This window comes from Vipera berus (assembly GCF_964194415.1).
Source record: "Vipera berus genome assembly, chromosome: 3".
NCBI lineage: Eukaryota > Metazoa > Chordata > Lepidosauria > Squamata > Viperidae > Vipera > Vipera berus.
This window is the reverse complement of record NC_138204.1, coordinates 23,081,554-23,108,723: the sequence shown is the minus strand read 5'-3', so window position 1 is coordinate 23,108,723 and position 27,170 is coordinate 23,081,554. Positions and strand designations below refer to the sequence as shown.

At 41.7% G+C, this 27,170-nt stretch overlaps 1 protein-coding gene across 8 annotated transcripts in view; it reads left to right on the top strand.

Moving 5' to 3' along the window:
* The window catches only part of NCOA3 (nuclear receptor coactivator 3), a 110,446-nt gene that overhangs the window by 22,629 nt on the left and 60,647 nt on the right, over window positions 1–27,170 (top strand). For 7 of the 8 annotated variants that reach the window (XR_014026208.1, XM_081326046.1, XM_081326045.1 and 4 more), the window contains exon 2: window positions 2,394–2,437. The gene's annotated coding sequence lies outside the window, so the exon portion shown is untranslated. Of the gene's footprint in view, window positions 1–2,393; window positions 2,438–20,814; window positions 20,930–27,170 lie in introns of all 8 variants that reach the window. The other variant, XM_081326042.1, reaches the window with a different exon arrangement.

Below are 27,170 nucleotides of genomic sequence, written 5' to 3'. Positions count from 1 at the left end.
AAATAAATAAATAAATAAATAAAGTCACAATACGTTGCAACACGTCATGTGACGTTGCGAGTTTGACCCCCCCCCTGCACTACAGCAACCTAGAACAGCAGAAAAAGGAAATGAAGCATCTATACAACACATTCCAACAAAATGGATACCCAAGCAAATTTATCAAAAAGTCTCTGACCACTCAACCGAATACAGAACAACCAACACAAACCCTAAAAATAATTACACTGCATCAAGAATATTCCAGAAACCACAAATAGACTACTACCACCACATGGGATCAGCGTAGCCCACAAACCAACTAAAGCCCTTCAAAATATCCTGAGCAAACCAAAAGACCCAGCAACCCCAGAAGAAAAAACAAGATTCATCTACAACATACAATGTAATAACTGCAACAACTACTATGTAGGATAAATAGGCAGAAGACTGACAGAACGCATCCATGAACACCAGCTGGCAGTCAGAAGGCATGATGAAAATTCTTTAATTTGACAACATATAGACAGACTTAACTATAGTTTCAATTGGGAAAATATGATAATCATAGATCAGGCCAAATCCAAAAATGCCAGGGAATTTCTGGAAGCCTGGCACTCTGACAAATTAGCCATCAATAGACATGTAAATATTAACAACATCTATAAACTATGCAAAAGAGATAATCAAACAGTTCAAAAGCGGAAAAAGACTCCAGCACCTCTCCACCAGTAATCAGCACTCAGATCAGCATAGATTAACTTCAAGGTCGCCTTCAGACCAACAATCAAGTAAGCAATACCTCAATCAAGAAACTCCCACAGAGTCATTAGTAAACAGCCCAACCAAAAAATCCCTAAGACCGCCCCCACCCACACAGACAGGCAAGACACCAGAATATAAACTGACAGCAAACAGTACTCCTTACTAGTACTGATGATGTTACCTAGTTAGGGTAATGAAACATCTGCAAGAAAACAAGCAAGCTCAGAGAGCACCAAGGACCTTTCATTTCAACCCTGAGTTACAAATATTCTCCTTTATTGAATAGCACTTAGACTTATATACCACTCCACAGTGCTTTACAGCCCTCTCTGAGAGGTTTACAGAGTCAGCGTATTGCCCCCAACGATCTGGGTCCTCATTTTACCGACCTCGAAAGGATAGAAGGCTGAGTCAACCATGAGCCGGTTAGAATTGAACTCTTGGCAGTGAGTATTGAGTTAGACTGCAATACTGCATTCTAACCACTGCACCACCATGGCACTAGAAATACTTTTATTAAAATTGGCTATAATAACAGAATGTTGCAGGTCTGGTTATACTGTATATGCTTTCCCATTAAATTCCAATTAATTATTGAGACAACTGGCTAGGTCTTGCTAACAGTTCTTGCATATTTCCATCAAGGTCATCTTTAATCTCTGCACAAGGGAGTAAACTGCTACAGATAATTTGATGAAGTGCTTTGTTCATAATTTCAGCTTCCATCTGGATCTCTGTCATGAAATGTGAAACATCTGTAATTACTCAAATGTGCAACAACCTCAAGGTCTTCTCATGGCCTTCTGGACAAAGCACCTGTGGAGTTTCTGATAGTACTAGCTCATTGTTAGAACTGCTATTTGTTGCATAATTATATGTCTTGGAACCTGCCTTGATGCAGAAGCTGATATAAATGAATGGTAATGATGTTGACAGGATTTGTTTTAGAAGTCAAGACAAAGAATTCAGTATTGCAACCATGGTTTAGAAGGCTGAGAAACTAAATCTTATGAAGTCTAGAAAAAATCAGTTTCTGAGAAATCAAGCCACACATTGAGAAAACATGCTGGTTCAGAAGTTATTTGGCTTGTATCTGTTTTCAGACAAAAGCTGTTAATAGAAGATCTTTGTCTCTACCAATATGCCTCTCGTGCTGACTAGAGCTGATTGCAGAAATTGTGCTAATTAGGAATAATAATCTGAGCAGATAATTACTCTTTAGTAGATCATTTTTCTAAGTAATATATTCATTTAGACATAAATGACATCCATTTATTTAGAAATTTCTATAGCTACCCACCTCAAACAGGTGGCTCTGGGTGGTGAATAATCATAAACAATTAAAAATAGTTACAAAGTAATAAAAAATTAAATACATCTCTGGCACATACCCACACACCCTTTCAAACCCATGTGGCACCTCTCAAGCACTCCCACATAGCTTTAGGATTTTAAAGATTGTTGCAAACAATTTGTATTGTGTCCAAAAGCAGTGCAACAGTGCAATCTTTGTGGGATCAATATTATAAAAAAGAGGACCTTGCTTTGTATCATAAAAAAGCAAATATATATGGATATGCTTTTCTATATATCTGATAAACTATTTTAGTTTAAGAGCTAACTAGTGTTTTGTAATTTTCTTTCTCTAGGTAAAGATGGTGTGTGAATGTTACTGACAAGAATACATTTCCAAGTAAGTGTTCAATATAATAATGTTAGAATATATTTGATCATGGACAGAGCATTCTCTTCAGAGTTGCCTGAACCTCATTCACCTAAACTATGAGATGGTGGCAAATAAATTTGATAAATAAATCCCAGTTAGTATTGTAGAAACTAAGTGTAGGTTGTCCAGTATTTTATGGTCTTAATAGCTAATTCCAGGCAGGAAAGTCAAGCCATTACTGTTTTTTCTATTCTACCAGAAAAGTAGCATTAATAGAAGAGAAAATACTTATATTAGATAAGGAGTCTAGAAACAAAAGGATCTAAAATGTTCTCTGACTCAGACTTCCCTTGAGCCACTTTTATTTTAGGACCTCCTATCATATAAAATATCACCAATAGATCTATGGCTATGGAAACCTCTGTATGTGTGCTGGAAGTATCATGTTTGGCCTTTTCCAGCCTTTTCCAGTCACTGGATCTGAGATTGGGAGGGCATTTGTACTAAATACTCAGTGAAAATATAGGAAATAGTCATTTTGGGGGGAAAAATCTGTTTCCTTTTTTTCTTACTTCACATGTTTAATCTTTTTACAGTAAGAAAAGTCTTGGTTTCCTGTTACAGTTCCATGGAACTTTAGTTTAGAGAATAATATTGTATTTTTGTTTCAAGCATTACTTACGCTTTGTGACTTGTCAGCAGTGTACGGGAGTTACAAGTCCTCCTGCCTTCTTCTGTGCTCCTAAAATGTCCGAAGTGTACATCTTGCAACGCTGGAATAATTTCCCTGATTTATACCCCAAGTTGGCAAGGGTGCCAAAATGTGCTTGCTGTGATCTGAAAAGAAACCCTTTAATATTGTTTCTTGGATCCAGAACAATATTTTAATATAAAAATAAGCCAAATGGTTTCTAGAAAATGCCTTTGAAATATGCACAAAGCTTTTTATTATACTATTTCTTTTTATGTTGAATTTAAAGGAAATTCAGACCAGTAATTTTATAGGCTTATAATATATTCCCATACATGCATGCTCTGTGTAAATGTGAGAAGAAATAGCAGTGGTTAAAATTCAACAGAATATTCTCCTGGGCCACTGGGTATATGATTGCAACCTTAGACTCTATCTTAAAAGTTTCCTTGCCATTGGTAGTATTTCTCTGATCTAGAGAAAGACATCAGGTTCCCATAAAGAACAACCTCCCTCAACAAACAAAAACCTATCCTCCCCAACAACAGTGTTGATGTGTACATTCAGAAACTATTTTATTCCTTCCATTAACCTAGCTATTAGAAGGTATTATATTTAATGTTGCTGAATTGGTGTTAAAAACTGCCATCATGCATGCCCATCCCCCAGTCTTAAAGTACTGTACAGAGAAGACTGGTTTGTTTGCAGCTACAGTGCTGCATATAGTTCAGGAAGTGACCTTGACTTGTATTAATCAAATTCAGAATATACAGAAAAGCTGTTTGGTTACATGCCAATTTGCTACAAACCAACATTACATTTTCATTCAAAATGGGGTACCGAGGAGGAAAAAAACCTCGAAGTGCTTTTAAAGAAGCTATAAGGACCTTAAAGAAGAACCATGATAAGGGTTAAATTTAAAGTTAAACTGACTTATTTCTTAAAATATAAAAATCAAACAAACAATGTAGCATTTATTTGATTCTAAATACAGCTAGCATTTATTTAATTAGCTGATTTGTATGCTATGTACAAGGAACTCATGCGCCTAAATGATCACATAGAAGCTTCATTATTGTAAGTGGGAATTATTAGTGTAGTGTATATTGGTGGATTTAATAGCTCTGACAAGAATTTTTCTATCATGTTGACAAATTCCCCTGATCAGGACCAAGCAGTAAATAACAAATCTCCTGACATTTCATGGCTCGCTCAACTTTTCTGCTGGACTTGATGGAAGACTCATAAATATTATTTAGCTAGATCAGGATGTTTATTGTAGACAATAATGAAGAATGCAAGAATGAAGAATACAACAACCCATTGCTCATTGTTATCAGAACATGTAAATATTATAGCTCTGAGGTTTAAATTTGTGGTTTCTTCTTTTTCCTAGTTTTCCAGAATAATGGGTATTTGATGTAATGCTTTACTTGGTGGCCTTGAAGCTGAGCTGGTGTATGTTTACATAACAACTGCTTTTGGTTGGGAAACTGTTGGTTCCCATCTCAACACACCGATACGTGCTCATAAATTATTTTGCTTTTATTGCTGTTTTATTGTTATGAATATGAAGTAAGATGGCATTATTGTGAAGATATTGTAATTTTAAAATAATGTGTTTATCATTAACACTAATGCTAAAATGATATGTGATCACACTTGTTAAATTGTTGTGCTATTTTGCTCGTCTATGTAAAAATCTATTTGTTGCCTTACAAAATGTTAGAATTAAGCCTTTCAAACATAATATTGGATAATATTTTCAAATTATTTTAGTTGCCAGTAATTTAAATACATACATTTTGTACAGTCTTGCATCGGCATGGATTTTAGGTAAATACAAGTCTGAGATATTTTGATGATAAGATATAGGTATAGCCACCCAGAGTCACTGTTAGTGAGGTGGATGGCCATGTAAATTTTCTTAATAAATAATTAAATAATTTGAGGTCTGACTTTTACTGCAATTTTAAGCGTGTTTAATTAGAATTAATTTTTATGATATTCAATTAAATTTACAATTGAAAAAAACAAGTGAAAGGAACCATGCACCCATAGTTTAGCCTACCATGTTTTCTGCATGTGGTGATGATTTTTTTTCAAATAAGCCAAAAAGAGAATCCTTCCTTTATTATCAGCTATTTTCTGGATAATTTCAGAATTCTTAATCCCTTGTTTGGATCTCATTGCAACGTAAGAAATAATGAAAGAAAGGAATTTTGAAGCAATATATCCAGTAGGTTAGAGCCCCTTCCCCATGTATTGGCAGCAGAACAATTTTTATTTATGAACATATTGTTCAAATATGTTTAAAATAAGATTTAATGGGCAGAGAATGTATTCCAAGTTTGCATATCTGTCTCTCTTTGTTCTTCTGTTCAGTTGTATTTGGTTGTATAGAGGCATAGAATCAAAATCACGTGAAGTATTAGTATTGCTTTATAAAGTGTTAGTAAGGCCACACCTGGAATACTGCATCCAGTTTTGATCACCACGTTATAAAAAAAAGATATTGAAACTTTGGGAAAAAGTGCAAAGAAGACCAACTAAGACGATTAAAGGCTTGGAGACCAAAACATATCAAGAATGGTTGCAGGATTTGGGTATGGCTAGTCTAGAAAAAAGAGGGATGAGAGGGCTCATAATAGCAGTTATCCAGTATTTGAGTGGTTGCCACAAAGAGGAGGGGGTCAACTTATTTTCCAAAGCACCAGAGGGCAGGACAAGAAACAATGGATGGACACTAAACAAGGAAAGAATCAACCTGGAATTAAGGAGAAACTTCCTAACAGTGAGGACAATTAACCAGTGGAACAGCTTGCCATCAGAAGTTGTAGGTGCTTTATCATTGGAGGTTTTTAAGAAGAAACTGGACAGTCACTTGTCTGAAATGGTATAGGGTCTCCTGCTTGAGCAGGGGGTTGGACTAGAAGACCTTGAAGATTCCTTTCAGCTCTATTCTGATTGATTGATATTTGATTCTTGGATACTATCTCAACAAGTCCCTGTAGTTTCCTTCGTAAGGCTTTTCAGAGAGGGCTAAGAGAAAGTGACTGGTTCAAGGTCACCCAACTAGCATTGTGCCTAAGGCAGGACTAGAACTCACAGTTTCCCTGTTTCTATCCTGATGCCTTAACCACTACAGCAAACTGGGTCTCAGATATCTCTAGAAATAGTTAAATTTAAGCAAATTAAAACATCTTAATTAGTTTTAGGAACTGTTTAAAGATCAAATAATATTTACCTTTGTCTGGTTTCTACTATTTTACTTATGAAAAATTAGCTGAAACAATAAATTATTTTTATTTCAGACAAGTGCTTTTTGTCACATTGTTATGTCATATGTCTTTTCCTATTCTTACCTTTGTCACATTTATGTTTAGTTTTTTTATTTTTATTTGCAGCTCCAAAGATCCACAGCAAATAGTTGACTCATGGACTATATTATACTTCAATATATTTCTAGATGTTTTTTTTTCTGTCAAACTTCATTATCTGTGGAGATTCTCAATCATCCAGGTCGTAGCTGTCCAAAAGATGCTTTTTCACGAGGCAACTGGACTTCCTTATTTTTCTTTGAAGACGTTTCGCTTCTCATCCAAGAAACCTCAAAGAAAAAAAAAAGAAAGTCCAGTTGCCTTGTGAAAAAGTATCTTTGGGACTTCACTTGATTGTTGAGTTTGCTTATTCTTCCTTGGTTTGTTTTGGAATCTCTTTAGATTTTTCTCTATATTTTTTGTTTTGCACATCTGAAAAAATAAGTAGCATACTGATACTTTTATATGATGACATTTTTTTCTACACAAGGACTGGATGCAGAAAACTGAGATAACTATTTGAATACATATTTTAAGAACTTACGTTGTTTCCAAGTCTGGCAAAAGTGCTTTTCCCTTCATAATCATATTGCCAAGATCCCCTTTTAATAGCTTGTTAATTTTTTTTTACTCCTTGTGCAGGGTATCATGACATACTATTAATTTTTCTTGGTGTTCTGCTACATTGTTGTTTTTATAGCAAATGACTGAAAAACCTCTGTTGGATATTTTTAAACTTTGGCTATGTATAATAAAACTTTGTCCATTCCAGTGAAGAACATCTTATTGTTTGAATGTTGAAACTTTGCAAGGCATTTGGCATAGAAAATCTATTCTTGCAAATTTCTAAGTGACGAATATATTACTATGGACATATTTTTTCTTTTTTTCTGGAACTTTTAGAGTTGATAATTATTTAATCCTTCAACTTTAAAAAGCAAGGCTTTAAAATGTCAATTGCCAATGTGAGTTTCCTACAACTTAGACATACATTATTCTTGTATGAAAAGTGGATTATGGGTGCTATTATTTGGGATGTATATCCAATGAGCCCTCTGGTTAATCTTTCCCTATGTTGATGTTACTCTAATGATACTGTCTTCTTACCAGCAGCTCCATGTTTAGTGTGAGATTTTGCATGAGGAAAAGCCTTTACACATATGGCTGTGTATGCAGAAGCTTTCCTTCTGCAGACATGCATTGAATTTATGAACATCTGCAGATGGTATTTTTATTAGAACAATATTGGAGACCCAAGGAGGAGTATCTAATAATAATAAAAATAAAGTTGGAAAGGACCTTGGAGGTCAACTAGTCCAACCCCCTGCTCAGGCAGGAAACCCTATAGTACCATTTCAGACAAATGGCTGTCTAGTCCTTGTGGCAAATTGGACACTGCTATCATGTAACCCCTTGTCCTTCTCTTCATTAAACTAGACATACCCAATTCCAGCAACCATTCCTTATATGTTTTAGCCTCCAGTCTCTTAATCATCTTTGTTTCTCTTCTCTGTACTCTTTCTAGAGTTTCAACATCTTTTTTACATCGTGGTGACCAAAACTGGATGCAGTATTCCAAGTGTAGCCTTACCAAGGCATTGCAAAATATTAACAATCACATGATCTTGATTCTATCCCTCTGTTAATGCAGCCTAGTTCTGTGCTGGCTTTTTTGACAGCTGCAGCACACTGCTGGCTCATATTTAAGTGATTGTCTACTAGGACACTGAGATCCCTTTCATAGTTACTATTATTGAGCAAGGTACAACCTATAGTATACCTGTGCATTTAGTTTTTCTTGCCTAAATGTAGAACCTTACTTTTTTACCATTGAATTTCATTTTGTTAGGTAGTGCCCAATATTCAAATCACTCAAGATTCTTCTGTATCTTAAGCCTATCTTCTGGAGTGTTGGCTATTCCTGCCAACTTGGTGTCATCTGCAAATTTGATGAGTTCCCCATCTATCCCCTCATCCAAATCACTGATGAAGATGTTGAAGAGCCCAGGGCCCAGAACAGAGCCCTGAGCACCCAACTACACACTTTCTTCCATGTAGATGCAATTCCGTTGAGGACCACATGCTGAGTATGGTCAGTCAGCCAGCTACGAATCCATCTGGTGGTGATGTTACCCACATTTTTCTATCTTATCAAATAGTAGGTTGTGGTCTACTTTATCAAACGCCTTACTGAAGTCCAAGTAAATTATATCCACAGCATTCCTCTGGTCCACTAATTTTGTCACCTGGTCAAAGAATGCAATAAGATTTGTCTGGCATGATCTGTTTTTGACAAACCCATGTTGGCTTTTGGTAATAACTTTGTTTGCCTCTAGGTGTTTGCTGATTCATTGCTTGATTATCTTTTCCAGAATCTTCCCAGGTATTGAGGTCAGGCTGATACAATCTGTAGTTTCCTGGATCCATTTTTCCCCTTTTTTGAAGATGGAACTACATCAGCTCTTTTCCAGTCCTCTGGTAGTCCCCAGTGCTCCAGGATCTTTGAAAGATGTAGTTCAGTGGTTCTGAGATCACATCTGCCAGTTCCTTGAGAACCTTGGGGTGTAATCCATCTGGTCCTGGTTATTTGAACTTGTCGAGAGGGACAGGTGCTCACTTACCATTTTCTTGCCTATCTTAACTTGCATTTCTAATCTTTTTTACAGTACTATTTTTGATAGGTTGGTCTGTTTTTTCCCTTTGTGTATGTTTTTTTCTTTTTCTTTTCTTTTTCCCCCCTACAGATGGACACATCTTTTTTCTAAGGAGAGCGGACTATCAGAATCCATTTATATCATATTCATAAATGTATGTTTCAAACATTATTCCATGGATTCTGCCATCTCCCGAAGAGGAGGGAATGGATGTGTATTGAACCGGTATTAGGCATTTCAAAGGGAAAGAGAAGCCTTTTGAACTGGGGGAACAAAAGGGGGGGGGCTAGTATCTGGCTTGTGTCACGGAAGAGAGAAATAAACATAAAAGGTCCTAAGTTCCTTTTCCCACGAGAGGGATGATACGAGGTAAACCGCCCTGAGTCCCTAGGGAGAAGGGCGGTATAGAAATCCAATAAATGAAAATGAAATGAAATGAAATGATGGGGGACTGAACAAATGGGGTTAAGGGGGGGTTAAACCGGGAACTCTTTATAAGGGTTTAGTTCGTGGAACAATATTAAGTCCTGTCTTGTATTCCTACAACCAAGCATGACATAGTAAAGATTCTTTTTGGACTAGATTTGACTCCAAGAGTTTTGTCTTCCTAAGACGTGGTTTGGGGTGGCTCCAGACATTAGACAGGACTTGCACTGGAAGTCTACCTGGAAGGAGAAACCTTGCCGGGGGACTTTGCAAATAAATATGATGTCTGATGATGAAGCAAGAGAGGAGGGAAGCCCCACGGAGAAGGAGTCTTCCAGCCGAATTCCCAGAAACATTGGGAAGCTGAAGCATCATATTCCTCCTGGGAGGAAAGGGTGGAGCAGCACGAATGAAAACCCCGGTGGTCAATGGGCGTTGGAAGGAAAAGTGAGTGGGAAAAGGCTTCGGGAGAAGTGACCCTGAGACGGAGCGACCACCAACCGGAATGGAAACAAGAGATGGAGAACTCCCTGCATGCCAGTGAGGAAGAGCGGATTCTGGAAAAAGCTATTGACTTGATGAAAGCAACCCTGAGCTCACTAAGGGAGGAGAGAGCTGGAAACCGCAACCGACGCAACACCTGGGGTTGCAACTAGAGGGGTAATGGAAGGGATCCAACACCTGAAACCCCAGGGCCGTCCAATGGAACAAGAGTCGCTGACTCAGCGGAACCCCCCCCAGACCCACAGATGGGGATCGAGATGAGGAGCGATACCCTCCGCGGCGCAGACAATGCTCCAGTCAAAGATTCCCGCCCCTGGAAGCAAAGTTCAAGGGGGAGCCATCACGACTGGGATTTTTCCTAACCCAAGTCCTCAGCTACATGGAAGAGTACGGACGGGACATCCCCAGTGACAAAACGTGCATCCGAATTGTGCAGTCTGCCCTGGACGGGACGGCTGCAGACTGGGTGCTGAACCTGCATGACTCCAATGCCCCAGAACTCAATGACTTCAACCGATTCATGTCATCCTTGAGGCGACGATTCGAGGACCCTTTGGCTGACCGGAAGGCCCGGGAGAGAATCAAAACGGTGAGGCAGGGCAGGCGAACAGTGGCCGAATATACCCAAGAATTCCGAGCCATTGCCAGCAAGCTGAACTGGCCAGAAGACATCCTCCTCAGCCATTTCAAAGACGGTCTAAACTACGACCTGTATGACGCTTGCCTGCCTCGAGGAGACCCCTACCATCTCGACGACTGGTATGTCCTGGCAGAGGAAGTGGAAATACCTATTGAAGAGACAACGCAGAGGAAAGCCATGGGGCCGCCTGCCACTCGAACAAACACATGAGGGGGAAAACCCACCGGCCACGGCTAAAAAATCAAAGGGATGTTTCAATTGCGGGAGAGAGGCCACCGTGCTGCAGAATGTCGTTTGAAAGCCCCTCCACGCAAAACAGAGGCATCATCTTCCAAAAAGCTGGGGAAGTCTCAAGGCAACCCAAAAGAATCTTCCATGAAGGGGACAGAGGCTGTAGAGTCCACAATTCCTGCCAAAACCTGGGATTGGACTCCGGCCTACACCGCAGGGGCGGTGGACACCTCGGAAGACAGCTCAGAGGGAGAACCATTGGTAAGTGGACCCCTTCCACCCATACTTAAGACAGTGACTATATTAGCTTCCTTTATACCTAAAGCCATCGAAATAAAGGCTCTGATAGACTGGCTGCATCCGCTGCCTCATCAGCCCAACACTGGTGGAGAAACTGAGCATCCCAGTGAGGAGGCTAAAACAACCAATCTCCTTCAGTCAATTAGATGGATCTATAGCAGGGGGGGACCAGCTGCCCTAGCCACTTTACCAATCCACATGTCCCTGGGGTCTCATGAGGAAGACATAACGTTTATAGTGGCCCCAGGCATGGAATGCCCAATGATTTTAGGACTGGAATGGCTGAAGAAATGGAACCCAGGGATAAACTGGAGGACAGCAGAACTCAACTTCCCAAAAGGGAAACAGGAAAATGTAAAACCCCCAAACACCCCCCCCCAACCCAAAGGGAGGACACAGCAGCAGTGGGGAAAGAGAAGGGGTTACCAGAGATACTGGAGGAATACAGGGACCTGGCTGAGGTTTTCAGTGAGGAGAGGACAGGTGAGCTTCCCCCCCACTGCCCCACAGACTGCACCATAGAATTCAAACCCGGAGCAAAACTCCCAAAACCCAGGATGTATGCCATGAGCCCAAGGGAAATGGCAGAAATGGAAAGATTCATAAAGAAAAACTTAGAAAGGGGATTTATTGAGCCTGCCAAACCCAAAGTGGCCGCCCCGGTTTTGTTCAGGGAGAAGAAAGATGGTTCTTTCCACTTGTGTGTGGATTACCGTAATCTGAATACAATTAGTGAATGTAATCTGTACCCTCTTCCCCTAATGAAGGATATGCTATCCCACCTATCGAAAGGAAGGATTTTTACCAAACTAGACCTGAGGGAAGCATACTACCGTATTAGGATTAAGGAAGGAGATGAATGGAAGACTGCATTCAACTTCCCAATGGGGTGCTACCAATTCAAAGTATTGCCATTCGGACTGCAAGGGGGCCCCGCAGTCTTTATGCAATTAATTAATGACGTGCTGAGAGAGCACCTATATAAGGAGGTCCTGGTTTACCTCGATGACATTCTTATCTTCACAGAAACCAAAGAGGAACATATCAAACTAGTCAGAGCAGTCCTGAAAAAGTTGCGAGCTGCCCATTTATATGCTAAATTATCGAAGTGTGAATTCCATCAGGAAAAAATCGACTACCTGGGATATCACATATCTCCAGAGGGCATCGAAATGGACCCTGAGAAGGTCAGGGCAGTATTAGAGTGGGCACCCCCCTGCACACGGAAGCAATTGCAAAGTTTCCTGGGGTTTGCAAATTTCTACCGCCAATTCATCCCCACATTTGGCCAAATAGCCATGCCCCTCACAAATTTGTTGAAAACGAAGGGGGGGTGTCCCCCGTGAAACCCAGCCAGCCACTAAAATGGTCAATGGAATGTCAAGCAGCATTTGAGAGGCTAAAGAGACTCTTTTCTGCTGAACCTGTACTTAAACACCCAGATCCCAACAAACCTTTTGTAATACAGGCAGATGTGAGCGACGTAGCAGTCGGAGCCGTATTACTACAGGAAAATGATGAGGGGGCATTGCAACCTTGCGCATATACATCCAGGAAACTTACAGAAACTGAACAACAATGGCCAATATGGGAGAAGGAAGCATTCTCATTAAGGTGGTCGTTAATAACATGGCGCCAATTTTTGGAAGGAAATAAAATACCTTTCCAGGTCTGGACTGACCACAAAAATTTAGAAGCACTAAAAACGCCCAGGAAACTCACTCCTAAGCAAGCCTGCTGGTCCCAACACTTTCACCGATTCAATTTCACTCTCAAACACTTGCCGGGGGGGAAGAACTTCCTGGCAGACGCATTATCTCGCATGCCCCAATATAACAGCACACGGGTAACTGACTTTAAACCACTCATACCAGAACAACAACTGGCAGCACCAGTCACCACCAGGGCACAAGTAAAAATGAAGCCGAAAGTGGATAGCCAAACCGGAATAGAATTCCGAAAGTCCTTGGAAGGGGACGAATGGTTCCAGAAAAATAGGCATGTGTGCACTATTAAAGATGGGTTACCTTGGGTGGGTGAGAAGCTATACATACCTGCCACCCAGAGGACCAATTTCATGCAACTGTGCCATGATACAAAATCAGCAGGACATTTCGGGTTTGTAAAAACACTACACTTAACTAAAAGGCAATTTTGGTGGCCATCTATGAAAAAAGACATAGAAAGCTATGTGAGCAGTTGTCAAATTTGCGCAATGGCCAAGAGGTTACAAGGGAAATCGCCAGGACTGTTACAACCGGTGGCGAATCCCTCAGCCCCATGGAAAGAAATAGCCATGGACTTTATCGTAGAACTACCAGAAAGCAACGGAAACACCGTTGTCTGGACTGTCACTGATCTGTTCTCTAAGCAAGTCCATTTCATACCTTGCCAAAAAATTCCAACTGCAAAAGCATTAGCAAAACCTTTTGTACAGCATATTTACAGATTGCATGGGGCACCACAACGCATCATATCTGACAGGGGGGTGCAATTTACCTCAGCATTTTGGAAGGAATTTTTATCCCTGTTAGGAACTACCCAAGGACTGACATCTAGTCATCATCCTCAAGGAAATGGCCAATCTGAACGGTCTAATGCAGTACTTGAGCAATATTTAAGATGTTATATAAGTTTCCAACAGACGGACTGGGCAGACCTACTGCCTTTTGCAGAAGTGGCATATAACAATGCAGTTCACTCCAGCACAGGTTACACTCCTTTTCAAGTAGCTACAGGCCAGAGCTTCAACCCCATACCTGATCTAACCCCAAAAGAACCGGTAATTCCAGAACTAAAGGAATGGATTGCTCAGTTACAATACACCTGGCCTATTGTCAGAAATGCGTTAACAGAGGCTAGATTAGCACACAAGACACAGGCAGACAAGAAAAGAGCCGATCCCACACCGTTCAAGGTGGGAGAGATGGTATATCTGTCTACAAAATACCTTAAGTCTCTCCAACCCTGTAAAAAACTAGGACCAAAATACATTGGACCTTTTCCAATTAAAAGAATCATAAACCCAGTAACAGTTGAATTAGGACTACCTAAAAATCTTAGACGAATACACCCAATCTTTCACTGCAGTCTAATAAAGAGAGAACAACAATCTCCCCTACGAACAAAAATTCCACCACCACCACCTCCCATCATGGTGGAAGGGGAACAACATTTTGAGGTGAAAGAAATTCTGGATTCCAGGAAACATCATGGAACGACCCAATATTTAGTGGCTTGCTAACACCTCCCCTCCTCAGAAAACGAATGGGTCAGCAAACGCCACGTTAAAGCACCAAAGCTGCTTAAGAGATTTCATACAGAATATCCAAACAAACCGAGTTAACATTTACATATGTTTTTTTCTTTTTCTTTTCTTTTTTCCCCTACAGATGGACACATCTTTTTTCTAAGGAGAGCGGACTATCAGAATCCATTTATATCATATTCATAAATGTATGTTTCAAACATTATTCCATGGATTCTGCCATCTCCCGAAGAGGAGGGAATGGATGTGTATTGAACCAGTATTAGGCATTTCAAAGGGAAGGAGAAGCCTTTTGAACTGGGGAAACAAAAGGGGGGGGCCTAGCATCTGGCTTGTGTCATGGAAGAGAGCAATAAACATAAAAGGTCCTAAGTTCCTTTTCCCACGAGAGGGATGATATGAGGTAAGAGTTTTATCTTACCTAAGACGTGGTTTGGGGTGGGTCCTGACAGTTCTGCTTTATCCATGTTGCTTGTCACCTTCTTGCCACTTTCTCCCATTAATGGACCAATCATTTCTTTAATTTTTTTCTTGTTTTTTACATGTTGAAAGAAGCTTTTTTGTTATTTTTTACTTTTGTCACAAGCCTTAGTTCATTCTGAGCCTTAGCTTTCCTCACTTCATCTTTGCAGGCTTGGACTATTTGCTGATATTCTGGCTTAGTTATGTGCCCCTCTTTCCACTTTTCATACTTGTCCTTTTTTTCTTTCAATCAGAGAGTTCTTTATGCAGCCAGGCTGGTTTCTTTTGAGAGCTATTATTTTTCTTCTTTGTTGGTATTGTGCTAGACTGGGCTTTTATAATCTCACTTTTCAAAATTTCCCGAGCTTATTGAGTTGTTTTTCCCTTGAGGATTCTCATCCATTGAATCCTTTCCAAGTTTTCTCTAAGTTTATTGAAATTCGCTTATTAAATTAGTTTATTAATTAGTTTATTAAATTGGCCTATAGTATACACCTGTGGCAATGTCATTTCCCCCCCTTTTATATTGACCCAAATGCATTCAAGACAGTTTTCATCATTGTTGTGCTCTATTTCTGTAGAGATGTAGTTATTTCTTATATAGAGAGCAACTCCACCTCCTCTTTTATTTGGCCTGTTTCTTTTAAATCATTTAAATTCCTCTAGCTGTGTGTTCCATTTGTGGATTTCATCCCACCATGTTTCTGTAATGGCAACAATATCATATCTGTCCTCATTTACCTGAATTTCTAATTGACCCTGTTTATTGCTCATAATCTATGCATCAGTATATAGACATTTGAGTCCTTTATGACTGATCCTGTGTTTACTTTCTACATAACCTGTGTGGTGCCTGTGTTCCCCTATTTTCTTACCACCTGTTTGATTACTGCACTTGGTGTGGCACTCACTATTAAAAGCTTGATTTTGCTTGACAGCAAGGTTGATACCGTATATACTTGAGTATAAGCCGACTCGAGTATAAGCCGAGACCCCCATTTTCACCCCCAAAAACTGGAAAAAGTTCGTGACTCGAGTATAAGCCGATCCGCCGTTCTGCAAGCCTCCGCCGCCAGCAGAGGCTCGATCCGCCATTTTGCAAGCCTGAATACACAGGAATACCCTGTGTGGCCGCGGCTCTCGGGGAAGCCCTGGCTGTCCGCTTCCTCGTTCCACGCTGCCATTCGGGGCCCGCGCGTTCCCTGGGCAAATCGCGGCGCCCAGCAGGCGAGGAAACACGCCCGCTCCAGTCGCCCCCCCTTCCCTCAGGAGACGCGAAGCAAGTGACCGCCCGGAACTTACCGAGGACTTGCGCGCGGCCGAGGCTTCGGTGCTTCCAGGATCGCGCGCACCTCTCCCAAGCCGCCGCCGTCCGGAGACCTGCCGAAGTTTGGGGAGATTTGGGGAGGTGCGCGCGCACCTCCCCAAACCTCCCCAAACGTCAGCAGGTCTCCGGATCTCCGTGCCTTGCCTGCCTGCTTCTTTCGCTCACCCGTGCTTTCTCTCCCCATCGCTCACCCGTGCTTTCCCCCCCCATCGCTCACCCGTGCTTTCCCCCCCCATCGCTCACCCGTGCTTTCCCCCCCCATCGCTCACCCGTGCTTTCCCCCCCCATCGCTCACCCGTGCTTTCTCTCCCCATCGCTCACCCGTGCTTCCCCCCCCATCGCTCACCCGTGCTTTCTCTCCCCATCGCTCACCCGTGCTTTCCCCCCCCATCGCTCACCCGTGCTTTCCCCCCCCATCGCTCACCCGTGCTTTCTCTCCCCATCGCTCACCCGTGCTTCCCCCCCCATCGCTCACCCGTGCTTTCTCTCCCCATCGCTCACCCGTGCTTTCCCCCCCCATCGCTCACCCGTGCTTTCTCTCCCCATCGCTCACCCGTGCCGCCCCGAAAATGCCGCTGCCGCTCGCCCGCTTGCTCGCTTCCTCGCCCGGGGACCAGCACCAGCCAGCCAGCCCGCCGGCGAGAAGCCCGGCCCGGAGGTGAGGGGAGGGAGCGGAGTCGCTCACCCGTGCTTTCCCCCCCCCATCGCTCACCCGTGCTTTCTCTCCCCATCAAAGATCCTTGGAAGTAATGGTTGGAAAAGTTTGCAAGTCTTTGGGAAAGTTCAAGAAGTGAAAGGAATACCCTCCTCTTGAAAGACCAGATAAGGCAGACAGGGAGATGAAGAGTTCAACCGAGTTTCCTCTTTTGTTCAGGCATCTGCACCCGCTGCTTTTAAACTCGCCTGGCGCTGCAACGGCACCCGTTTTCCCCGGCGAGTTTTCCCTACCTGGCCCCTGCAGAATCGCGGCGGCGCCCCCGGAGAAGCCTACCCCGAGGCTGCGGCCGATTTTTCCTTCTCCTAGACTCTGCCGCCCAGAGCGTTGTTTCTCCCCCTCGTGCGTGCATGGGATGAGGCGAGAAACCAACAGCCTGCGTCCGTCTCTCTTTATGTATATTTCTGTATATATCTTATCTCGGGATCTAGACCTTTCGAAGGAGAAGGGGCGGCTGGAGTTCGTGAGTTGCTGTGGGACCCAAGGGTTGGGGGAAGAGAGATGGGAGGGAAAAGGGGAGAAACCTGCCGCTGGCTAGTTCTTTGTCTGATCGGGGAGCCTGAACAAAAGAGGAAACTCGGTTGAACTCTTCATCTCCCTGTCTGCCTTATCTGGCTTTTTGAAACGCACCACCGGCTGCTCCGTCCAGAAGCCCAGATTCGGGAGGGCTGCTTGGCTTCCACTTGAGCCCATCTATGTCCGCGGGCCCCCCCCCACTACCCCTAGACCTCCGCCGCCGGCGGAGGCTGGATCCGCGCTCCGCAGCGGCAGGGCGCGGATCCAGCAGAAAGAAGCAGGCAGGCAAGGCACGGAGATCCGGAGACCTGCTGATGATTGGGGAGGTTTGGGCACCTCCCCAAACCTCGGCAGGTCTTCGGATCTCCGTGCCTTGCCTGCCTGCTTCTTTCTGCTGGATCCGCGCCCTGCCGCCGGCAGAGGCTTGCGGAGCGCGGATCCAGTGTGGGGGGGGGAAAGCCCTTTAGCAGGATTTGCCTGCATGCCGGCGGAGGCTGGATCCGTGCTCCACAAGCCTCTGCCGGCGGCAGGGCGCGGATCCAGCAGAAAGAAGCAGGCAGGCAAGGCACGGAGATCCGAAGACCTGCCGAGGTTTGGGGAGGTGCCCAAACCTCCCCAATCATCAGCAGGTCTCCGGATCTCCGTGCCTTGCCTGCCTGCTTCTTTCTGCTGGATCCGCGCCCTGCCGCTGCGGAGCGCGGATCCAGCCTCCGCCGGCGGCGGAGGTCTAGGGGTAGTGGGGGGGGGGCCCGCGGACATAGATGGGCTCAAGTGGAAGCCAAGCAGCCCTCCCGAATCTGGGCTTCTGGACGGAGCAGCCGGTGGTGCGTTTCAAAAAGCCAGATAAGGCAGACAGGGAGATGAAGAGTTCAACCGAGTTTCCTCTTTTGTTCAGGCTCCCCGATCAGACAAAGAACTAGCCAGCGGCAGGTTTCTCCCCTTTTCCCTCCCATCTCTCTTCCCCCAACCCTTGGGTCCCACAGCAACTCACGAACTCCAGCCGCCCCTTCTCCTTCGAAAGGTCTAGATCCCGAGATAAGATATATACAGAAATATACATAAAGAGAGACGGACGCAGGCTGTTGGTTTCTCGCCTCATCCCATGCACGCACGAGGGGGAGAAACAACGCTCTGGGCGGCAGAGTCTAGGAGAAGGAAAAATCGGCCGCAGCCTCGGGGTAGGCTTCTCCGGGGGCGCCGCCGCGATTCTGCAGGGGCCAGGTAGGGAAAACTCGCCGGGGAAAACGGGTGCCGTTGCAGCGCCAGGCGAGTTTAAAAGCAGCGGGTGCAGATGCCTGAACAAAAGAGGAAACTCGGTTGAACTCTTCATCTCCCTGTCTGCCTTATCTGGTCTTTCAAGAGGAGGGTATTCCTTTCACTTCTTGAACTTTCCCAAAGACTTGCAAACTTTTCCAACCATTACTTCCAAGGATCTTTGATGGGGAGAGAAAGCACGGGTGAGCGATGGGGGGGGGGAAAGCACGGGTGAGCGACTCCGCTCCCTCCCCTCACCTCCGGGCCGGGCTTCTCGCCGGCGGGCTGGCTGGCTGGTGCTGGTCCCCGGGCGAGGAAGCGAGCAAGCGGGCGAGCGGCAGCGGCATTTTCGGGGCGGCACGGGTGAGCGATGGGGAGAGAAAGCACGGGTGAGCGATGGGGGGGGAAAGCACGGGTGAGCGATGGGGAGAGAAAGCACGGGTGAGCGATGGGGGGGGAAGCACGGGTGAGCGATGGGGAGAGAAAGCACGGGTGAGCGATGGGGGGGGAAAGCACGGGTGAGCGATGGGGAGAGAAAGCACGGGTGAGCGATGGGGGGGGAAGCACGGGTGAGCGATGGGGAGAGAAAGCACGGGTGAGCGATGGGGGGGGAAAGCACGGGTGAGCGATGGGGAGAGAAAGCACGGGTGAGCGATGGGGGGGGAAAGCACGGGTGAGCGATGGGGGGGGAAAGCACGGGTGAGCGATGGGGAGGGAAAGCACGGGTGAGCGATGGGGAGGGAAAGCACGGGTGAGCGATGGGGGGGGAAAGCACGGGTGAGCGATGGGGGGGGAAAGCACGGGTGAGCGATGGGGAGGGAAAGCACGGGTGAGCGATGGGGAGGGAAAGCACGGGTGAGCGATGGGGGGGGAAAGCACGGGTGAGCGCGCACGGGTGAGCGATGGGGGGGGAAAGCACGGGTGAGCGATGGGGGGGGAAAGCACGGGTGAGCGATGGGGAGGGAAAGCACGGGTGAGCGATGGGGGGGGAAAGCACGGGTGAGCGATGGGGGGGGAAAGCACGGGTGAGCGATGGGGGGGAAAGCACGGGTGAGCGATGGGGGGGAAAGCGGCAGCGGCATTTTCGGGGGCAGCGGGTGAGCGATGGGGGGGAAAGCGGCAGCGGCATTTTCGGGGGCAGCGGGTGAGCGATGGGGGGGGGAAAGCGGCAGCGGCGGTTGTTGGGGGCGCAGCAGGCGAGGCAGCTTCTCTCAGCAGCCTGTTCCGAACGAACGGACAGTTCTTTTTTTTTGTTGACTGGAGTATAAGCCGAAGTGGAGTTTTTCAGCCCAAAAAGTGGGCTGAAAAATTCGGCTTATACTCAAGTATATACGGTATTCTTGTCCATACACACATCTATTTTACATGCACTGATAACCCTATAATTTTTAGGTTGCCGGGGACAGGAATGTTCTGTATCAATTAACTCACTGTCCCCGATGTTCAGTTTAAAAATTTCTCCAGAAAATCTGTGAATTTATTTCTGGAATATTCACATAATGAATGCTTTGAATGGGACTAAAGTAAGGGTTGTAATGGGAGAAACACTTTGAGGAGGGTTCAAGTATACAATTTAGAACAGTATATAGATGTGATGGAAAGAGGTTTCTATAGGTGCTGGATGAGTAAGAGGACTAATTTTATAAAAAATGTCTAAAACCCTTTTAAGCTGAAATGAAGAATGCATCCGTAGTATTTTGAAATGAAAGCAGCTGAGGATGCAAAAGTTTGATAATATAAGTCATTTGTTAAGATTTCACATTTTTAAAAGAAACCTTTTCGGCAGAGAAGAAAAATTAAACTCAGCATTTAATTTTTACAAAGGAATTCTATTCTTCTAGTGTACGGGTGTCAAACTCGCCACATCACGTGACATGTCATGATGTATCTCAACTTTTTTTACATTGCCAGAGCTGGGTGGGTGCAGCTTCTGCATGATGCAACCGACCTGCGGGCTGGCAGTTTGATACCCCTGTTCTAATGGTATAAGATTAAACTGAAGGGGAAATGCAGAGGAATTTGTGGGTTGATAAGAATGCATCGACAAATAATTGCATTGAGTGAACTCAGTGGTTTTCAAACTTGACAATTTCAAGGTGTGTGCTGGGAATTGTCTGCTAACAGCATGCTGGCTGTGGAATTTGGAAAGTTGAAGTCCACACATCTGAAAGTTGCCAAGTTTGAAGAATTTTGAGCTAACAAAATTACAAGGTAGGGAGCTCCACCTTTTAAGTTTCTGGAAGAGAGAAGAAAAATGGATTGGGGTGGGAAGAATGAGGGAAAACTACATTGTAATCTCTCATCGGTAGCCTATTTCTCTATGGAAGCTTTCAGGGAAAAAGCTTTTCTTTTAAGCAAAAGTTTACTGAATATATTGTTGCAGTTTGGAAAAAGGAATCAACATTTGTAATTGATAGGTTTTTATTTTTTAAAGGGATTTAACTTAACCAAGTCAGGTACTCAGTGAGTTAATTTTTCCTTTGTGGCCAGAGGATCGATATGCAATTGCTGTTTTCTCATTGGTCGCTAAAAGGTGAAATTGAAACCACTGTGAACTTTTGAACCCATAGCAGTGCTTATGGAATGCCTTCCCTGCCCAGAGAAAAAGTGGCTTTTTGCTTGTCTTCCTGTATTATTCTGTTTGATGATGCAGCACTATGTGCAAGGTTTTGGAATGGGGTGAGGAAGAAGAAACACAGGCATATTCCAGTAACAGCAAAGTTGGCATTTCCTCTCCGCTTAGCAACACCAGCAATTTAAAAATGAATGGCAGCCCGAGAATGAAATTGTTAAACAAATGGACAGTCAGCTTATAAGGGCGACTCTCCCTTTCTTTGTTTGATGACTTAAATCTGTGTGCAAAAATTATAAATGGATGGTGATTGTGGTAGTTAGAAATCTGATAATTTATAACTCACAGGTGGGCACTTTCATCCTGCATGTTAGTAGTGCTAATCTTTTTAGAGATTTTAAGGGCTTTGAAAGTCTGGTTTAAAAGCCAGTCTGACTTGTAGCTAATAAAGTATTTTTGTATACTTGCTTCATTCTACTGAAAATGAGCAGCATTCCATTTAGTCTCGAAATAACATCTCAAAATTATTTTCTTGGTTACTTTAAATTATAGTTTTAGGGACTGTGGAAAATCTGAACCCACTAGATCAGGCATGTCAAACTTGCAACGTCACATGATGTCGTGTGACGTATCATGACTTTCCCCCCATTGCTGGCAATGGGGTGGGCGCGGTTTCAGTATGATGCATCCGGCCCGCGGGCTGGCAGTTTGACATGCCTGCACTAGATTGGATCTCCTATGCCATGGTCTATGAACTTAATATTGCAGCTATAGAGGGACAGATCAACTTCTTCAAGAATATCCATGAGGTTCTCTGGCAATAATTTGTTTCTTTTATTTCCTAACAGAGCTATCTCTGATATTTTCTGGAGGTCTTCAAGGTTTACTTCAAAGCCAAGGCTGAGTTTTAAGATGGTTTTACAGAATTGATGAAGTATTTTTGCAGATCATATTTGGTATCCATAGACTGCAGTATATATAAGTTCTGGATTGTATCCAGAAAACACACACACACACACACACACGCCTTTGAGAGCAAAGTTAGTTTGTTGCATCCTAAATATGTTTTATCTAGTTCTATTTTATTGATAAGCTCATCTGTTTTTTCACCAGATTTTGCTGTCATGAGTACAGGATTGTATTAATTAAGCAACATTAAATTGGTAACTACTGGTTTTGTTTATTATTTTGGCTCATTATAACATTTGCTAACATTTTTGTAACAAATCTCAAGCTAGATTTAAATACATATAATTTAAGTATAAATCTTTATACTTACGTATAAATCTGTGGGATTATTTTACCCCTAATATTGAGAATACTGTAATATCATCAATTGATAAATCTCCTGCATCAATTAACAATTCCCCTAACCATGAATGGAGATCCTTAGCTTAGTATTCTAACCATGTCATTAGTATCCCAAAGATTTCAATTAAATCAAAGTTTTGTCATCCAGTTTCTTGCTTTGGCCTTAATTCAAAGAAAATATGAGATAATAATAATAATCATGGTAATAATAATAATAATAATAATAATAATAATAATAATAATAATAATAATAATAATAATAATAATAATAATAATAAAGTTGAAGTTGGAAGGGAGCTTGGAGGTCATCTAGTCCAACCCCCTGCTCAGGCAGGAAACCCTATACCATTTCAGGCAAATGGCTGTCCAGTCTCTTCTTAAAAACTTCCAGTGTTGGAGCATTCACCACTTGTGGAGGCAGGTTGTTCCACTGGTTAATAGATAGAAATGTTAAAAGCCAAATGTGTTAATTTCTAACATAAAATTTAGAAAGAGCTTATGTAAAATATAGTTTGCAATAGTTATTAATAGTTATTAAATAGAATATCTTTCTGGTAATTGTTATTTATATTTAAAAATTGTAAAACGATAAGGGTTGTAAGTACAAACTATTACTGTAATGTTTATCTAAAATTTGATTGGATAGTTGAATAGGTAGATTCCCCTTAGAGTCTATCAAACACTATTGAAAGAACAATGAAGTTAATATGACTAATAACAAATTTCCATCTTTATTTCTGCAGTTCCCCTTGAGACAATAAAAGCAAAATGGATTCAAATGATACTTGGTAGCCTCCTGTTTGTTCAAATCAGCTATTGTATGTTTTTATTCTTTTCCTTTATTTTTCTGCAGATTGTTTTACAATAGGCACCTTGTCTGTTTTTTTCCTCATACAAGATATCTTTGGATTTATTCTGTATTTATTTTAGTACAGCATACCAGGTTTTAAACTGAATTACTGTGCCAAAGATTGAATTAGAAATAAGAAGTCACTGTCAAATGAATATGTGATATAATGATCATTATGGTGAAATATTTTTGTTTTTTGAAATCCAGATTAAATTGGTTTCTGGCGTGAGTGGTATGCAATAGTTTTAATAAAAGTTATGATGATTAAAATTGTAGCACAAAGCATATTTTAAAACATTCCTAAATATAGCTCCATTTGCTTGTGCTTGAGGTCACACTTGTTCAACATATTATTTGCTATGTACTTTTTTCAGTTGGGGTATTTCGTTGAAGAAATTATGAGTAATAGCTATAGCAGCATCCTCTCAATTTTCCACCTTGGCCCATTGTTTATCAGTTTTAGAGTTTTCAACATTTTTTTTTAAATTATGAATAGTTCACCAATTTCATGCATATGGCATAGGAGAGACTGAAAAATCAGTACAAATGTATCCTAGTATTTTAATAAGGAGACTGTCTTGTGTTTGGGAGACTTGATGCTCAAGAATAGCTAATTATATTCATTTCTTAATAGTTGCTAATATCTGAGCTGTACTTATTGATATATGATGATTTTACAAATGTACTAGCAGATAACAGCAAAATTTCTATACTTCATCCATCCTACTTTCAGAGGGCAGAACCACAGAGCCACAATTTTGAGTTTAGCACATAGAAACTAAAATATACAGAAATACATTTTAGACAAATATTCTCATAACAGCCTTTGCCAACTTTGGTTGATCTTTGCTATATTCCTTAAATGAAAATATTTGTATATGAAATTATTTGTCATACTACCCCAGTCAAAAAAGAAATTTAATATTAAGTATGGGATTTTAGGATTCCTAGAAAGTTTTTTGATATCCAAAGACATCATCTATGTACAATTTTTGGAATTTAACTTTTTCATTGCTGAAAATTGAGACCCACTTCTTCATAGATTTCAGCTCTGCAACAGGAATTCTGTATGCATTTGCATTAATCCTGCCAAAAGAATTTAATAAATTGAAAACATATTCCTCTTTATCTGGGATTGCAATTTATTTTTAATGCAAAATCTGCTATCTCTTCCTGTTATTTTAATCTTTACACTCAGATTTTTGTGGTTTAAACAGTTGTTTCTCCCATTTTGTCTTTTATTCCAGGATAAAATCGATAGCTGGCAGTTCCACAGAAACATTTTTGAGTTTATGAACAAGAACAATACATTATAAAAAATTTGATAAAAACACAATGATTGATAACAAATAACTACATAAAACATTATAATGATATCAAATAGAATAATAACTTTAAATAAATAACATATACAACGTAACAAAAGATATGTAACAGCTGCAAACATTGTTGTCTTTAATTTAGGTACAGCTTGATATAGAATAGGACCCATCCAACAGCGTATTCATTTTTAAATGAATCACAATGTTTATAGCAGAAGTGTGATTAGTATTTGTATAGGAACCAGCCAAATCTGGATTCAGACTTTGCTCCTAGTTTTTCAACTCAAAATCTGACTTTATTTTGTCTGCCTGTCATGTCTATCTTTCTCTTAAAATTGTTTTACTGCATTTAAAGTGATTAATAACATAAATAAAATTTAGTTCAAATCTATCAGAAATACAAATATTGTTTTAAGAGCTACTATGATCTCATTTACCTACTCCTTGAAAATTCTTCTATTTGAAAAAAATCCTTTTTCTACAAACATTAAAATGAATGCCTTCTAAAGGGTTCATTTGATATTAAGTATTTCAAATAGAAGACCAGTCCTTCTAAGCACTGCTATTTGTTGTTGAAAAGCAATTGTTGTTAATCTCTAAGCAGATTTACTTCAAAATGGAATAATTACAGCTGATACATTTTCTTGCTTCCACAAATAAATGAATAGTCCCAGTATTTGGATGAGATAATTGTGCCAATCATCAAAATGGCTCCTCTCAGGGCAGAGAAATTAGATCTTTCTTTGAGAATAAGCATTTCAAGACACCGATTAACCTTTGAATCACATGCCCTAGGCCCTATTCTCAATATCATGGAAACACATAGATTATATTGTTGTACTAAAATCTAAATGATTGTCCAACCTTCACCAGAGGAACTGTAATGGAAAGAAAAGCACAGAGATATCTCTGCTCATTATTATGGTTGAATCCTGGCATCAGTGATACTCACATCTTTGAGGCTTCCCTATATCTACCAACCTGACTTACACTATAGTTAGAAACATCATCTTTAGTGTCAAGACTTTCTTGAAAGGCATTCTTTGGTGACTATCTGACCATCTGTTGCCCTGCAATCATACTTTGAAAAATGCGGGCTTAATATAACTTTTTTCTACAAAGGCCCCCTTTGAAAATACTTGGTTTATTGAATGCCGCTGTGATTGGCCCTCCATAATAAGGGACAGTATGGATGATCTTAATAAAATCAATACTTTAGAGCAATTATTTGGCATTGTATTTTCATGTGTTCTTGCTGACAGATAACTTGGTACCATACTAGTACATTAAAATAGGACATTACACCAATCAACTTATTTCAAGTCAGTGTGTTCTACATATTAAAGCAGAGTTCCCCAACCTTTCCGGGGGAAAGAGGAGATGGTTTTGTGGGAGGGGCAGGTGTGTGTGTGAGAGAGAGAGAGACAGAGAGAGAGTGTGCGCATGCACGCACACAAGCACCCATTGCTCACGTGAGTGGAACCGAGAGCACCTGGGATACTCTTGCAAGTGAGGCCCCAAGTGCCCACGAGGCTCCTGTGAGACCAGCTAGACACTCATGCAACCTGGTTGCAAATAGGCCACGAACCGGTAGTAAGCCATGGCACACAGGTTGGGGACCCCTATATTAAAGCTTGACTTACCACTATAACTGCAGAAAGCTAGTCCAAAAACAAAGCAATAAAAATAGAAACTCAAAGAAACTGTCCAGCTGCAACACAGTTAAATAATAGAATAATGTTAATATTATGAATTGAGTTCTGTAATTAAATTGTGTTCTGTTTGTTTAACTCAGTAAACTCTTTTCCCATCCATACTTAATATCTAAGCTTCTTACTTTTGCTTCTTTTTTTTCCTTTCAAAATTGCTAAGAAGACCTCTGAAAGTTTTCAATATGGACACTTTGAACAAACCTTTCTCAGTGCCATATACATATTTAAAAGCTTTTAATCTTTCGCATTCTTCTAAGGATACTCAATTTTATGTATTTTACTACATAAGAATAATATTATGCACAAGTTTGATATATGAGGGTCATTAAAGTTTTATACTTCCAGTACACTTCAAAGCTTAGACACAGAGCACACGTGTTCAACACATGTGGTAGATATCCTAAGTTTGCAAAATTTGCTTTAAAATGAGAAAATTTAAAGTCCTGCTACTCTTGATAAATATCAGCTGTCCTGTAGTTCAGCCACTCTTGCTTTTCATATACCAGAAATGTAGAAAAAGTGATTTCTACTTCAGCAGCTGTATGTAATGCATTATACATGGGAATATCAACCTTCAGTCAAGAGTTTAGAGGTTTTATTTCAGTATGGTAAAAGCTATTTTTCTAAAAATAAGCCATTACTATCTCTTTAGTAGTAAAGTGATTACATTGCATACAAGCTATTG